The 15,619-nt window shown below is 47.7% G+C and overlaps 1 pseudogene; it reads left to right on the forward strand.

Annotated features, from left to right (window-relative positions):
• The first annotated feature begins 647 nt into the window (after window positions 1-647).
• Window positions 648-6,275, forward strand: LOC116491644 (annotated as a pseudogene).
• Window positions 6,276-15,619: the final 9,344 nt, after the last annotated feature.

The following is a 15,619-nucleotide window of genomic DNA, read 5'->3' on the forward strand; positions in this document are numbered from 1 at the left end:
CACCATGCCCGGAGACCTTTCTGCCTGTGCTAGGTGAATATTTTATACCTTCCTCTCTTGTGAGGCCATACCATCCCCTAGGGAGAGAAACTGAGGCACTTGCTTTGCTCACAAGACAACACATCCGTGTGTTCAGCACACTGCCTGCAGTGTGACCTCCCCTGCTAGCACCAGGAAGCCTTCAGGAACAAGCAGGGATGGCTGTCCCCACTGAGAACTAACGCAAACAATGCTGAAGAATGGGAAACCCACACGGCACCGAGGTACGCGGAAGGTGCTCGCATAACAGCAAATTTCTGGAGCACCTCAAGTGGAATGCCCAGCTCATACTATTATCTCTGTAACAATGAAGTTTAAGTGAAACAAATCAAGTCTTACAAGCACATTTTTAACTTAATCTCTGTTGGCCTCTGCAGTTGCTTGAGACAAGGTGTGTTGTTAATGACCAATTAACTTTGGAGAAGTTCAGTCCTGGTTTCGCAACACGGCAGTCTCAAATGATTGACTAGTAACATTGGATAACTCAGCCACGTGATCAAAAACGTGATGTTGACCTAACAGAGCAGAGCACTTCAGTATATAAGCTCAGGCTTGAGCAGCCCGACTTGATTCCTCCTGAGCCTCTCAAGCTCTCCTCCACTTGGAAAATGGAGCTGCTGGGGGCAGCAACTGTTGTTCTCCTGGTTTGTGTTGTTTGCCTGCTCAACTTCGCAAGATGGAAAATCAGGTCTGGAAAGGGGAAGATGCCTCCAGGACCAGCTCCTCTTCCCATCCTAGGGAATCTGCTGCAGGTGAAACCAAAGGACTTAGCCAAAACCCTTGAGAAGGTAAGGACTCTCTTTTTCCCCTCGGTTTCTTCTCGGGGTGAGAAGTGTGTGTGCTCTGTGCATGGGGACAACATGTGGCTATAGCCTGATGACTGCCAACCCCGGAGGAGCAGAAAAGCCATGGGGATCTCAGCTGTCGTCGTCCCCTCTCCCCCACGCTCTCACCCTTGCTTAGGATCTGATGGCTGACTGACATTTGCCATGAGAGGACCAGATTTTAACCCTGTTGGTCTGTGAGGCTGCACTGCCCGCAGAACAATGCAGCAGTGTGGTCACTTTTCAACTCCTCCTCTCTACATGGCCGTGTTCTCTCTTGCATTTTGACAGCTCAGCGAAGAGTATGGGCCAGTTTTCACAGTGCACCTGGGCTCTGATCCAGTGGTGGTGCTGTGTGGACATGACGTGGTAAAAGAAGCCTTGATTGATCGTGGGGATGAGTTTGCTGCCAGAGGAAGGATGCCACTGGGAGACCGGGCTAACGAAGGATTAGGTATGTTCACTGACTGAGCTCCTCCTGATGCTAAGGGAAGGGCTGAGGACAAGTGTGGCAGGGTATGCATGGGGCATGCCATGCACAAGGACATGAGTGACATGGGGGGGGTCCCACCTGGAGAACAGCAGGCAGGGCAGCCCGCAACTGCTGGCTTCCACCACCCAAAGAGGATTTCTAAGAAATGGGGCTCGATTTATCTCACTGATGCACAGTGGAAAGGCAAGCAGCAGCAGCCTCAGGCTGCAGCACAGGAAGTTCTGTGTGGATGTGAGGGATGAATTGTTCGCAAGGAGGTTGGGGATGTGCTGGAGAAGGCCAAAAGCAGACAGCTGGACTACGGGACCTCCAGAGGTTGTCTCCAGACCACAGTACTCTGTGATGCTATGTCATTGCTATTTACAGGGTTAGCATTCACTGTCATCATGAGTCTCCATTTATCTTACATCCAGCGCACCAAAGTCAGGTCTTCGCTCTTTCTCCTTCCTCTGCAGGCATTATTTTCAGCAACAACGAGGGGTGGCTACATGTCCGTCGGTTTGCTCTCACCACTCTGCGCAACTTTGGGATGGGGAAGAGGAGCATTGAAGAGAGGATCCAAGAGGAAACCGAGCACTTGCTTGAAGAGCTCAGAAAAACAGAGAGTATAGTCTATTTTTAATATAGTTTATTTAAAAAAAAAAAAAAAAAAGAAAAAAGACTGCATTTAGGGAGCCCACGTCCTTAAGCATAAGCTGTGGAGTCTCCATCCTTAGAAGTATTCAGAAGTTGTCAGGACATGGTCCTGGGCAAATGGTTCTAGAAGGGGCTGGACAAGATGATTTCCAGAGGTTTGCCAACCATTTTGTGATTCTGCGAATTGATGTTCCCATGCATTTGGTCTTTGCAACAGCTGCCCCTTGTTACTTACAAAGCACTGTAAGTTTCCACTAACCTGTGAGTTTCCACTAACCATCAGAGGTCAGGTTACCCACGGTAGCTGTAAGTTTTTAGGTTTTGCCTTTTTTTGTGATTTTTTTTAATGGCTTATAACTTTTCTGAACTCACAGAAATGCCCTTCGACCCAACATTTATGCTGAGCTGCACCGTCTCCAATGTCATATGCTCCGTTATCTTTGGGAAACGATATGACTATAAAGACAAGAAGTTCCTGTCTCTGATGAACAACATGAACAACATCTTTGAGATGCTCAGCTCCCGCTGGGGACAGGTACCTTCAGCAACTATTTCACAGTGGTGACATTCTCCCAGGGGAGCAGGAGGCTTCCCTCCCAATGAAGTCTCACTTCAACCTTCAAACCAGGACCCATCAATGTTCTGCTGCTCAAGAGCAAGAAACACCCTTGCAAATGCAGCTGGTTTTGCCAACTAAGTGCAGCTTCTCCCTAGTCCTAACCACTCTTTTTCTCCACCTCTGGGATTCCTACTAAGACCTCCTCTTTCTTTCCTTCCAGCTATACCAGATGTTCCCAGAGATCCTGGATTACTTCCCTGGCCCACACAACAGAATATTCAAAGAAATTGATGCTGTAAAAGCCTTTGTAGCAGAGGAAGTGAAGACACACCAAGCCTACCTGGATCCCAGGCTCTCCTCAGGATTTCATTGACTGCTTTCTCAGCAAAATGCAGGAGGTAAGGAGAGAGCATACAGTCCCCAGCTCATCCCCAAACACCCTTTCCTTTCCTAACTAATACAAATATTGGGATATCCCCTTGTGAGGGCTGAACACAAGCAACTGTCTGTGCAAGTGGAAAGGCACTGACAACACCCCTGATGTTGCCTGTGCTGCAGCTTACAGCTGGTGGTCTGCACCCTCCATGTTCATTACCCACAGCTGCTTGGACACCAAGACCTACAACTGCTTGCACCAAAACACAGGGGTGTTTGCAGGCTGGTCTTGCAGCTCTTGCAATGGAAAGCAGTTGGCACAGCAAGGGCAAGCAGACGGCTATATACCTAACATACAGTGTGCAGTTTCAAAGAAGGCTGCTCTGGGGTCTTGCTTACTGCACAGAGATAGCATTGAAATGTCCTACATGGCTGCCGCACCTTATCAGAGAAATGCAACAGTTCTGGGTGGAAAGCTAGGGCCCACGGTGACACAAGAAAGGGCCCTTTTCTCAGTTCAACTAGAGAAATAACCCAGCCTTTTCTCTAGGAAAAAGACAATCCCAATTCCAGCTTCCACTTGAAGAACCTGATAACCACAGCCTTATGACTTGTTTATTGGTGGAACTGAGACGACTAGCACCACCTTAAGATATGGGTTTCTGCTTCTTCTCAAATACCCACAGATACAAGGTACCAGTCTATGATCTCTTCTCCTCTAGCCATTCCCTTGGGCTGGACACAGATCTAATGCTACTGCCTTTTCAACTTTTCTTCTCTCATATTCTACCTAAATGGGCAAAGTCCTTGTATGCTCATACCCCTCAAGGGCCATTACACATCCCTCAGCTTCACTGGCCATCAACAGCAAATGCACCCCCTCATCAGCAAGGGATTTGGCTGTGTCCACATCTTTCTCTCTTGCTACTCCTATTTAGCCAAGTTTGTTATAAGGGCATTGTTTGCACAGGCTGCAGTGGAGTTGCTTTCCAGACAACACCAAAATCAATATAAATGCTCCCATCATTTGCTAGCAAATCCATGAGGTTTGTGGACAGCTTAGGACAAGCTGTTTGGGTGGGTTTGGCTTTATTCACCCATCTTATGGTTTGTGCTTCTCTTGACAGAGAAAGTTCAAGAAGAGATTGACCGGGTCGTAGGACGATCACGAAGACCTTGTGTGGCTGACCGGACCCAGATGCCCTACACAGATGCAGTGGCCCATGAAATCCAGCGCTTTATCACCCTCATCCCCTTGAGCGTCCCTCATGCTGTGACCAAAGACATCTACTTCAGAGAGCATTTCATTCCCAAGGTTAGTGGGCAAGCTCCCTCAAGTCCAGCAACAAGGTGGCAGCATGCTTGCTCTCAGGCTGTCGGTTACACGCCTGAAGCTAGAAATGCTGTGACCTGACCATGTCATCACCTGGGCCTTCATAGAGTTTTCCTCAGATCCACAGGCTGCTGTAGCATACCTGCAATTCCTTGTTGCTGTCCCCTGGGCTGAGACTGGAACACTAGGTCTGCCCAACACCTCTGCTCACTTGCTCTGTGGGTTGACCTATCAGTAGAAACATGCTGAGCTCACAAATAGAACAGAGCAGTGTCTCCTCACAAAGGCAGCAAAGCTGGGGAACTGCTCACTGCCATCTGGGGGAGCCTGGCATCTCCTTGGAGGCAGAGTCAGTCTGTGATTATTGAGAGTAGAGACCCCAAGGCAAAATGTGATGGACACTGTATTTACATTCAGATGAATGAACAGAACCTGTTTGCCCTGTTCTTACACAATTACTGAGGCAATCCTTGTTGGCCACTCCCAGAGGCAGCCTGATAGGCTAGGGCAGCCCATGGCCTGGTTTGGCCTGGACCACTGCAGTGATGCTCATGTTACTTCCCATCTTCTGAGGGACCACAAACACTGGGGGAACAGCAACATGGGGCCTGCTGGCGTCACGATTTTCATCTGTCACTGTAAAATCAAGACAGCACCCAGGGAACTAGCAGAGTCCAGCTTCTAGCAGAGTGCTCTTTTGTCATCACTTCTGGATCATTTATCCTGTTCCCCAGTCAGGGGCTGCTCAGAAAGTAAGAAGAAAGAGGATGGAGGCAGGAAAAAAATTGTCAGAAGAGAAGAGAGCTACAATCTTGTGTGCTTTTGCTTTTCAGGGCTCACAGAAAAGAAGGAACATTGTACATCTACAAGTTCATTATAGTGAAACACCAAGAAAGAAGAATTAGGTGGGGTGTCCCCAAACAACCAGAGAAAGGAGAGGATAAATGGGCTGAAACAGAAAGGGAACACAGGAGGGGCAGCCAGAACAACTGTCTATGCTGTAACATCTAGCAGGGCCTCCCTAAATGTGCCTCTCCAAAGGGAGAGTCCCCAAAGGGCCGCTGAAGGCTCTGGGAGGATTGCACTAGTCAGCTCAGCCTTAATTTGACAGGCAGTGGGGTTAAGTGACCTAAGTCACCTCCCCTTCACTTCTGCTCTTCTTGTCTTACTGCAGGGCACCACAATCTTCCCCGTCCTCAGTTCTGTGCTGTATAACAGCAAGGAGTTCCCAAACCCACATGAGTTTAATCCTGGACATTTCTTGAACGAGAACGGCACCTTTAGGAAGAGTGAACTCTTCATGCCCTTCTCAGCAGGTAACACACAGGCTTCCTCTCCCAGGAGCTGCTGTCCTCCCCTGGGGGAACCACCCTGCTTTTTCCCATAGCACCTGCTCCCCGTGTGGTCCTGCCACTACTTCCCTGGGGCTCGCTGCTCTCTGTGTACCTACTCTCTGCTGTTCCTTCCCACCCACATCAGCCCTCTCTTTTGGGGGCTTTTTAGAACTCCTACTGGGAGGTGCCACTCTTTCTGGGCACCTTTAAGTAGGCTACTCGCAACCACTCACCTACCAACAGCCCCAGCCCTCCTCTTTCTCACCCACGCTGTGTCACCTCACTCTCTCGACCTCTCCACGTGATGCCTCCTCCCTCCACTCTCCAGGCTTCTCCTGTTCTTCGTTCACACACCCAGTCAGTCACCTCCCTGCTGCTATTTACTAGCTTTATTTACTAGCTGCACCTAGTAAACAAAGCTGCATAGCACGTAGGCCTAGCACAAACTCCAACCCACACAGCAGCACCTGCTCAGCACTATTTGTTGTCTTTACTTCCAGGGAAGCGAATATGCCCTGGAGAGGGCCTGGCACGCATGGAGATATTCTTGTTCCTGACCACCATCTTGCAGAACTTCACCTTGAAGGCTGTCCTCAAGCCTGAGGAGCTCAGCATAACCCCTACGCTGAGTGGATTAGGAAATGTTCCTCCCTTTTACCAGCTCTGTGCTCTTCCCCGCTGAAGGGCACGAAACCTCTGTGCGGTGTTCCCTAGCCCATCTAGTCTTCTATATCTCTACGCCTCTACTAAATCCAATGACAGGAGTATTGGCTCACCTACACAACACCTCCAGGAAGATAGCTCCCAGAGTCCCAGGCTCTTCAAACCACTGACACTGTGTGTGCTCACTGAGTGCAGAAGTCCCACTGAACAGCCAAATTGCTTACAAACAGGGCTCCTGCGGCTGCCCACGACCTGCAGCACGTGTCCCACTGAGGGCAGCATGCTCTGCTGATGGACAGTATGGTACGTGTACATTAACAGCCCAATAAAGAAAAATCTATTTATGAGGCCTTGAGCTGCTGCTTTCTTTGGGTTGGGGCAGTCCCCGCAGCCACTGCTCCACTGCAGAGCAGGTCACAGCACCTGTGGCCACGGCGCTGCCAGAAGAGCTGACCTTCCCAGGGCGAAAACCCCTGCCTGCTTCACCACCAGATTCCTGCTGCTGCCTGCAAGGAACCCTGCCAGCCCTGCAGCCTGCAGAAGAACAGCGGCAGCATCCCTCCTGGATGACAGCACTCCTCCATTCACAGGCTGAAGCTCTGGCTACTTTCAGTGCTGTGCCCCTTTGGTGGGACCTCTGTCTCCGCCTGGGTGCCCCTCTCATTCCTAGGGTACTCCATGGCCCAGCCTTTCCACAGGCGGGGAGCATCTTCCCTACGGCTCCTCTTTCTTCCCAAAGCATTTTCCAACACAACCCTGCCTGTCACCGTGGCCACCCAGCATCCTCGCATGAATCAAGATGGGGCTGCAGAGGAGACCATTTCTCTGAATGGTGTCTCTTACTGAAATCATAGGAGAATAAGCATTCCTACTTCACCTCCTGGCTGAAATACCTGTTGTAGGGGCACAGAGAAAATAGTGTGAGTGAGACACCACTGTGGGTAAGGATTAGCCGAGAACTAAGGGAAATTGCCATCCCTGGGGCTAAAGTCAGCAGCTGGAACTTCACTCCCTCCAGTTTTCTTGGGCTTATCACTTCACCTCATTTACAGTCTAGTCTCCTTCTGTCAAATGAAAACAAGGGTTCATTCATGTTTTCCCAAGCAGTTGTGAGGAGCTCAAGAACCTGAATGTGGGGATTCCAGCAAACACTCTACTTGTCCACTCTACTGTCACTACAAGGATTTAGATGTTCTTTATTAAAATAAACTAAATTCAGGAGAACAGCAAGACCACCTCTCCCACAGCACTTTGTTACTTCCGAAAATGAGGGGAATCTCATTTTGCTTCCATATCTCAGAGGCATAATTCCAAACGGGTTCTTTCGCCATGCAGTCTCTTTGTCCTGTTCTCTAGAATTTCCTGTATGCACAAAGAGAAAACTCTTGTTCATGAAATGCAGCTGTGTAGCCCCTAGTGTCCAGGAAAAGGATTGTGTCTGTTATTTCTGGTTCCAGCCACAATTTGGTGCTTTTCTCTCAGTGAAAGGGAGGATGATTTTCATAAACGTATTCCACCACAGGTGGCTCTCTTCTGGGCTTATTCATCCTTGAGGGCTTTGCCTGTGCTTGGATGTCTGGTCTGAAGTGTTTTTGTTGATCTCCATTTACGTAGACGTTTGTCGTCTCCTCCATCATGGTCAGATAAAAGTCCTAGAAGCAAAATATTATTTCTGCGATGGCTGTAACAAAATACTCAGGCTAGAGAGAATACAGTGCATGAGAATTCCTGCCTTTCTTTGGAAATGTTTGGCAGTATTTTGAAGAAAATGTATTTGCTCATATTTCAGGTTCATTCCTCCCTCCATTTTTGCCCATGCAGGATGCAGCTGGAATACCTGTGTACTCTAAAAACAATGGCACTCTATTGCTGGCCCCTCATCTGAGATTGCACCAGACAGACATACAGCTAGAAACAGCAGTAGTGTAGGAGCCACAGGCAAGCATGGGGAGAGAGCTTTCCATGAAGTCTCTATTATTTGTCTAGGGCTACCCTTAAAGCCAGTCCTTTGTTTAGTAACTCACTCGGAAGCCTGTGTGCTACAGTAAGAATCAGTTAACAGATGACTTACATCTGGAGGTCTGGGAGGAGATCGTTCATATTCATGTTCTTCCTGTATCTCAGGACAGCCACTTCTCTGAAGAGGTGAGCAGAAAGAGTGACAAACACCACCTATCTACAATTCACCAACAACAGTTCAAGAAGTACAGAGCAGGGAAAAAATGTCCTGTTACCAAAGTGCTCAGAACTCAGAACATACTCGGGGCCGAAATAACCACATGGAATAATATCTAACAATCTAAGCTGGACGTCAAAATGATTTTTCATCTGGGACAATTACACGGGCCACTTGATGTGAGCCCATGGGAATTACCTTGTAGCAGTGAACCCTTGATGCCCAAGAATCGCCTTCACTACATCATCCTAAACCCACCTGGTCCCCTTTAATATAGGGGAAAACACTCACTAGCACAATTACACACAGAGAAAACAAAACAAATCAAAAAAACTTCAACCAACAACAACAACATGGAAATCACCTCCCTCGGTACTGTTACAGGTTTCGTTCTGAAGTAAGAAAACAATGAGCCATGCAAGCCCTAGAGCTGGTTAAAACACCTAGAAAAGTGGTAGGGGGAGGAAAGGGCCATAGAACCATCAGTGTTTGGCTGCCACAATGCTTCCTGATTTTCCTCTTCCGTGGACACATGAATGCTTTTTCACCCCAGAGGAACAAGGCAGGGTACTACACAACCCCCTCGCTCTACCCCACCAATGGGGAGGTGGGCATTTAAACCCACCCCATGGGCTGGAACAGAGGAAAAAGTTGACCACATAGTATGAAACGATGCGGAAGTGTTTGGGGAACTAAATAACACTATTTTGTAGTCAGAGGATTCCTGAACGAATGAGTTCCTCTAGCAAATAACAAGAGAAATCCACTGAAGAACAATGATGATAGATTCTTTGGTTACTTCCTGCTAGTTAACGGACCACTTGGCAGTAACTCTCCCATATTTTCACACGAATTTCTCTTTTACCTTTATGATCCTGTAACTCCTTGCAGAGCAGTGACGGTTTGTGGGTAGGGGTGCCTAGGGGTTCAGTCTTGAACATCCTAAGAGCTGCAGAAGGTACTGAACCAGAACTCTGATGTAGAGGACTAGGCTCACAAGTGGCAAGGCATCCAGGAGATGGAAGGTATTTACCTGCTTCCAGCTGAAGTTTGACCACTGGAGAACACAGACCACTGCCAAGATGACTGCAAGGACCAAGGCCAGGAAGCTGGGTATCCCTGCAGCTACTCCAATCACCCAGGGCTGGTACTAACTCACAAAGAAAGAGAATCAGGTCAAATGCATGCATGGTGATCCTTTAATGCTGTGCTCAGTAGCAGAGTGTGGGGCTAGCATGCAACAAGGATAGCCAATGTGAGAGACAAAACTGCAGCCCTGGGCCACAACAGCGGCATCTAGCCCAGCTGCACCGCAAATGGGAATGGACAAAGGTAGCAAAGATTTGATTTTAGAGGGAAAATGCTCCATGAAAACAATCTCATTAAATAACAAAGCAAAGTCTTACCCCATAACAATCTGCTTGGACAGCTGTGTTTCCTATTGTAGTTGCAGAAGTCTAGAAATAAGATGGTTAAAGAACATTGCGAAAATATATTTCATATAAAGCTAACATGGACAGAGGCTAAGCAAGCAGTTGCAAGACTTCAATAACAGCCCATGGTAGGTTACACACGGAGAACTCGGCTGCACCCTGAGGCTGTGGCCTGTGAGTGCCAGTCATAAGCAAGAACCCAGACTTTGGTCCTTCCAGCAATGGCTCTGCCTGGAAGGAATACATGTTCTTCCTCAGAAAGGGGCTTAGGGCTGGAAAAAAAAAAAAGCGTACGCAGGAAATAAGCACAAATATATGCCAGAGAAAGCTGGACTCTGAAGGGGAAGCAGCAAAAAGGATAGCAGGAAGCCCCAAGAAATGATGTGCTTTTGCAACAGGCTGCTCTCTGTCCCTGCCACATCATCTGCCTGCTTGGCCTTCCCTCGAGCATCAGTCAGTGGAGGGTGCTGCACACTCTGCCTGGGTTCACAGAAGCAATGCGTGTAGTGCAGGGCCCTGAAAACTGCGTGTAACCCAAAACAAAACCCTCTGGATTTTTCTAGCCATTGAAAAATGTCCCACCCAGCTCCTAAGGCAGCTGAGGCCCCACGACAAGAAAGCCTATCACACAGTGATGGTGGCAAGCGCATCGCTTGTTATTCCCTTGCCCAGACTGACCCACCGCCTGCAGCTGACAGCTCATGCAGTAAAATACTGCAAACTTACTGGATTTGCCCATTTCTAAATAAACGAGAAAACAGGCACAAATGCAGGACTGGGGGTTCTGTAAGCATCTCACCTGCCCTTATTGCTACAATATAACGTCAGTGGCGTTAGGACAGTATGTCAGAGAAGATCCCCAGCAGCCACCCACCCAGAACAGCACCTCCTTCTCTTCCAGAACTTCCCCAGCTCCTATATGTACCACAGTGCTGAGTAGGCAATAGATCTTCATCCTATGCAGTGTACTTACTGTTGTGTTGTAAAAGGCTTTGGAAAATGTTGTTGTCTGCAGAGAAATAACAAAAATACAAATAGAAAATAAAAAACGGAATTGAGTATCAGGTGCCCTGACCATCTGTGGGAGTGGGCAGGGATATTTCTGAAGTGACTGGAGGTGACGGCATGAGAATATACCGATGTGATCTGAATATTAAGTTGTGATAGTTATTCCAGAGAAAACAAAGAGCATGTCGTACTACTTAAGAAAGCAATACAAATAAATAAACTTGAACCGGTTTACTGGAATTGCTTACGCCATGCAGAGCCTCCTCTGAGTAGTTGGGGATTATTGCGCAAGGAGCTCACCCTGGCAGCTAGCCCCCAGTGAGGGAGGACAAGGCTCTTTGTCCCCACAGTGGCTGGGGAGCTACAGGAAAGTGGCAGCTGGTAAGACAGCAAGCACCTCCACCTGCAGCCTCTGAGCCCCAGACCAGCTGCAGTTCCTGCTCTTGTTGATTCAACAGACAGATGAAAAAAGACATTAACTCCTTCCTGACTAAATTGTTTCCACAGGCAGAACAACAGCTGTTTGGTGATGTTTTGCTGCCTGGGGCAGCTGGGATACAGACACTACCATTCTAGGAGGAATGCAGAAAGAGGCTTGGAGAAAGTTAAAAGCTGCTCTCAATCTCTCTTGCTGGTGTAGCTGTACTGTTGGAAGCAGTACTGCGTCCATTAGATGGTGAGCTCTGTGGGCAGCTGAGGCCGCCTGTAGGGACGGGTGCTACTGACAGTGCTGGGAAGGGAAGCTTAGCTTTGAGGCTGGCAATGAGGGCAAGCAGTGCAGAAGCCTTTCCCTCCTCTTCTTTAATCCACAGGAAGCAACTCTGTTAAGACAGGTAGGTTCAATGTTATTACTGAACCCTGGTCAGCACCAGAAACACACAGGAATTAAATAAAAAGGAGCGAAAGAGCAAATCTGCAGAGATCTCCCCTGGAACTGATGTGGAAGGTGACAGGAGAAGACTGAAAGGGAGCTTCACTTTGCATCCACCAAAAGCCAGTAGGGAGGGAGCTGGCAGAAAGCTGCCCTTTTTCTGCCTGCAGGAAGTTCTGCTGCCATGCCCTGAGTTGGGCATGGTTATTTCAGATCAGGGAGGTCAAAGCATGCCAATAAAAGTCTGGATTGCAGTTTATGGAGAAGGAAGGCTCGAACGCAAGCAAGCTGAGAGAGATTTGGCTCTTCAGTCTCAGCCCAGTCTAAGGCCTGTGGTCTAGGAGCAGGACACATCACCGGGCGTGAAGGATCATAATGCTCATTGAAAGGTCCAGAACTGATCCTCCCACTACAGACTGCAGCTGGAGGCATGTTCAGAACCGTGGCCTTTACAGGCAGGCCGTGGACATTGAACTGAAAGCATAACCTTTCAACAGCTTGTCGTAGGGACTGCAGATGTTGGGAAATGCCTCTGAGCAGACACAGTTAACAACTGGTCACCAAATGAGAAGGATTGATTTCTTTCTAACTCCCCAGAGGCCCAGGTACCGCTGCACCCAGGCTGCCAGCTGGGAATGAAATACAACAGAGATGTTCTCACCTGAACTTCCTATTGTGCATTCTTTGAGCTTCCTCACTGACACATGCCTTTCTGAACAGCTGACCTGTTAATGTTTGAGCTTGGATATTTATCTTCTCTGAAGCTGTACATTTATTTTATTTCCTTCTTCTCGGTTCAAGACCGTACACTTAATGGACTTCGTGATTATTTCCAGGACTGTGCATATGCAGGTTAAATGAAAGTCCGAAGAGAAGGAGCCACATAAAATGTGTTGTTTACCTCTGTTCACCTCTCTGTGCTCAAGGTATTTGTGAAACTAGATCTGTGTGTGCCGTTGACTGTTAACAAAATCAAGTTGCCAGCTAGCAACAGGTCTATTTGTTCCTTGCAATAACATGACTGGAAGCCCTTGATTTGAGTAGAAATGCTTTTCCTAGCTTATTTAATCATAGTTTCAGACCAGGGGTAAAGACTTAATCCCTTAACACTTGAGGACAGAAAGTATAAAATAAGCCCTTATTTAAAGGAAAAGCCTGGTTCTGCACTGGAGCAAGACACAGAACTAGCCCGTTTCTCTCAAGTGTACAAGAGCTTAAAGCAATTGTCTCAAGTCAGTTGCAAAAAAAATAAATTACGGAAATTTGTACACTACCCATTGTGAGAGAAAGGATCTTTGCGTGTAAATTACTATTGACTTCCAATGTATCAATACTTCTAGTTGTCCCAGCTGAAAATCCTGATCTGCCTGCTCTGACATTTCAAAACTTAAAGTGAGCATAATTCAACATAGTGGTTGCAGACAAATGACTGCAGTGCCCCTGCTTTTGTTTGCCGATTGCCCAGATTACTCTAGCATGATGTTTACAGGGCTCTGAGTGTCAGTGACCTGACGTGAGTTGGGTAGATTTCCCTGCAGCATTAACTACAGGAGCTACTGTCTGCCAAGGGCACATCCTGGGCAAGAGAAAGCTTTATACTGCAGTTTAGCTTAAAAAAGAAAACAACACAACCATGCTTCCACTTTGCCCCAACTGCCCAACACCAGGTGACACCTCCAGGACAGAAAAGCTGAGATAGACACTAAAACCCAGTCAGGTGTCAGAAAGCATTGGTTGCACTACAGGGAAACGCAGAGAGAGCAGAAGGGCCAGCTCGACTGACTTGGTTGGGACAGAGAACAGGAGGGCTGAATGCTCCCAGGGAGCATTCCACCAAACACCTGAGTGTTCCCATGGCCTCACTTCTCTTGCCCTGACCGCTCCCCTGAGTTCATCCATCAACCGAGAGAGACAGCACGGCTCCCACTCACCATTTCGCTCTCCTCCCCAAGAAATCCCTGCACGCGCTAACAGCTGACTGTCCGGCTCCAGGTTAGCACTCCTTTTAAGATACGCTTCTCTTCCTGCTAAAAAACAAACTGCAGACCTGTAAAGAGGAAGAGACGATGGCATTTCTGTCAGGGTGAGTCAAGTAACCTGGCTGGATCCCAGCACACCTGGTAAAGCAGCTCCTCTGCCGGGGGCAGAGTCTGGCCAGCACATGGAAAGCTTAGCTTCAGGGCACTGAGGACTCCACCTCCTTTTTATCTGCCTTATGGCAAGCAAAAGTGCTCCTGGCTCAGATGATGTGTTTAATTCGTACCAGAGCCCAGCCTGAGGGGAATCCTACTTTTATTCTCTAAGGCTAACACCTTGTCTGACAGAGCACGCTTACTGGGAATGCCAGGACAAAGTGGAGGATTTCTGCCAGCTTGTTTCATGCCTGATGCTGAGACCAACGGCTCTCTGCTGTGGACAACCTTCTCTGTCTCCACTGTGGTGTACCACTGAATTCATGCTTTTAGAGGATGAAGCATCTCCTGGCAGACAACAGGTATTCCCTTCAGCATCTCACACATGGTGACTGGACGGTTCTTGGGCACTTTCTGGAAAATTAAGTCCCGTCTCTTAAAATGAGGCTTGGCCATTTCCCACAGCACTGGTAGCTGGCAATCAGAGTGGAAAGAGAAATTAAAGGACAATGCTATTTGAACCACAGTGAATATATATATAAGCCTGTGAAAGGTCCCCGCACGTACAACAGATAGATCATGCACACAGTGAGAACATACCTTGCTGCAACTGCAGATGTCAGTGTTTCTCCATGAGCTGCTGCATTGGTTCATATTCCATCTTCTATTTTACCTCCCATTCCCCACTGGCTTCCCTTGGTCTGCATCGTTTCCAATGCTTCAACATCACTTTAGCCCATAACTGGCTATGTGACTGAAGGCTTCCTGGCCCCTTATTTTGGAACTCATTTTGGAGTCTTTGGGACCTGCTGCTGAAGGCTCTACCCTGTAGAGCACTATATGAGCTTTCTCTTTTGAAACCTACTTATGGACTAATTTCCACATCCACATTTATCACTGTAGATCTACATCCCAGATCACTAAAGGATCAGCACAGAACACAAGACAATGATGTAGCCTTTGGCTGACCAAGTGTCACTGCCTAAGTGTCCTTCTGATTCCCAAAACCAAGATCAAGCGAAGGCTCAAGCAAAAGTTACTTTCTGCAGACAGGAAATCCCACCCGCTATTAGCTGCGGACACAACCAACAGTCAGCAGAAACAAGAAATGTATTAAGAAATTCTCTCCCCTTGACGACGTGGTAAATGCATGCATACAACAGAACATGCAACTGAATCCAGTCTTTAATGAATGCAGAGACTCATTCTGCACATGTACATTTTGATTGCCCCCACACCCTCCCTCTCCCTCCCCCTCTAAAAAAGAAAAATTTAGTTAGTGAAAGGTAAAACCACACGAAGACCAGAACATGTATATACACCTTAGAGGGTCTCACTTTTTTTCCTTAAGAAACTTTCACACATTTAGAATTATTGACTGTTAAGCCCAGTCAGTACAGCAGAAATACTCCACACAGATCATTGGTTGAAACGTACAGTACAACAGTTGTGAGTACACTGTCACAAGAGACACCTGCTTGAATGGTAACAAATGCAGCAGATCCATCAAACCCTATTGCAACAAACCAGAGCATTGAATACAGTCTGAGAAAGATGAGAAAATATCGCAGCAGAGAGCACAGATGTTGAAGTACACAGGAAGCTTCTACAGTAACTTCTCTCCAGAATCATTACTCCCATTAGAGAGCCAGGAAATCTGAACTGCTGCTTGCCACTTGGAACTTTCCTTCTGCTTCACAGGGACTGGCGTCAGGCTTTTATTTCCAGACCTGAGTCACTGCA

Source organism: Aythya fuligula, chromosome 7 (assembly GCF_009819795.1).
Source record: "Aythya fuligula isolate bAytFul2 chromosome 7, bAytFul2.pri, whole genome shotgun sequence".
Classification (NCBI taxonomy): Eukaryota; Metazoa; Chordata; class Aves; order Anseriformes; family Anatidae; genus Aythya; species Aythya fuligula.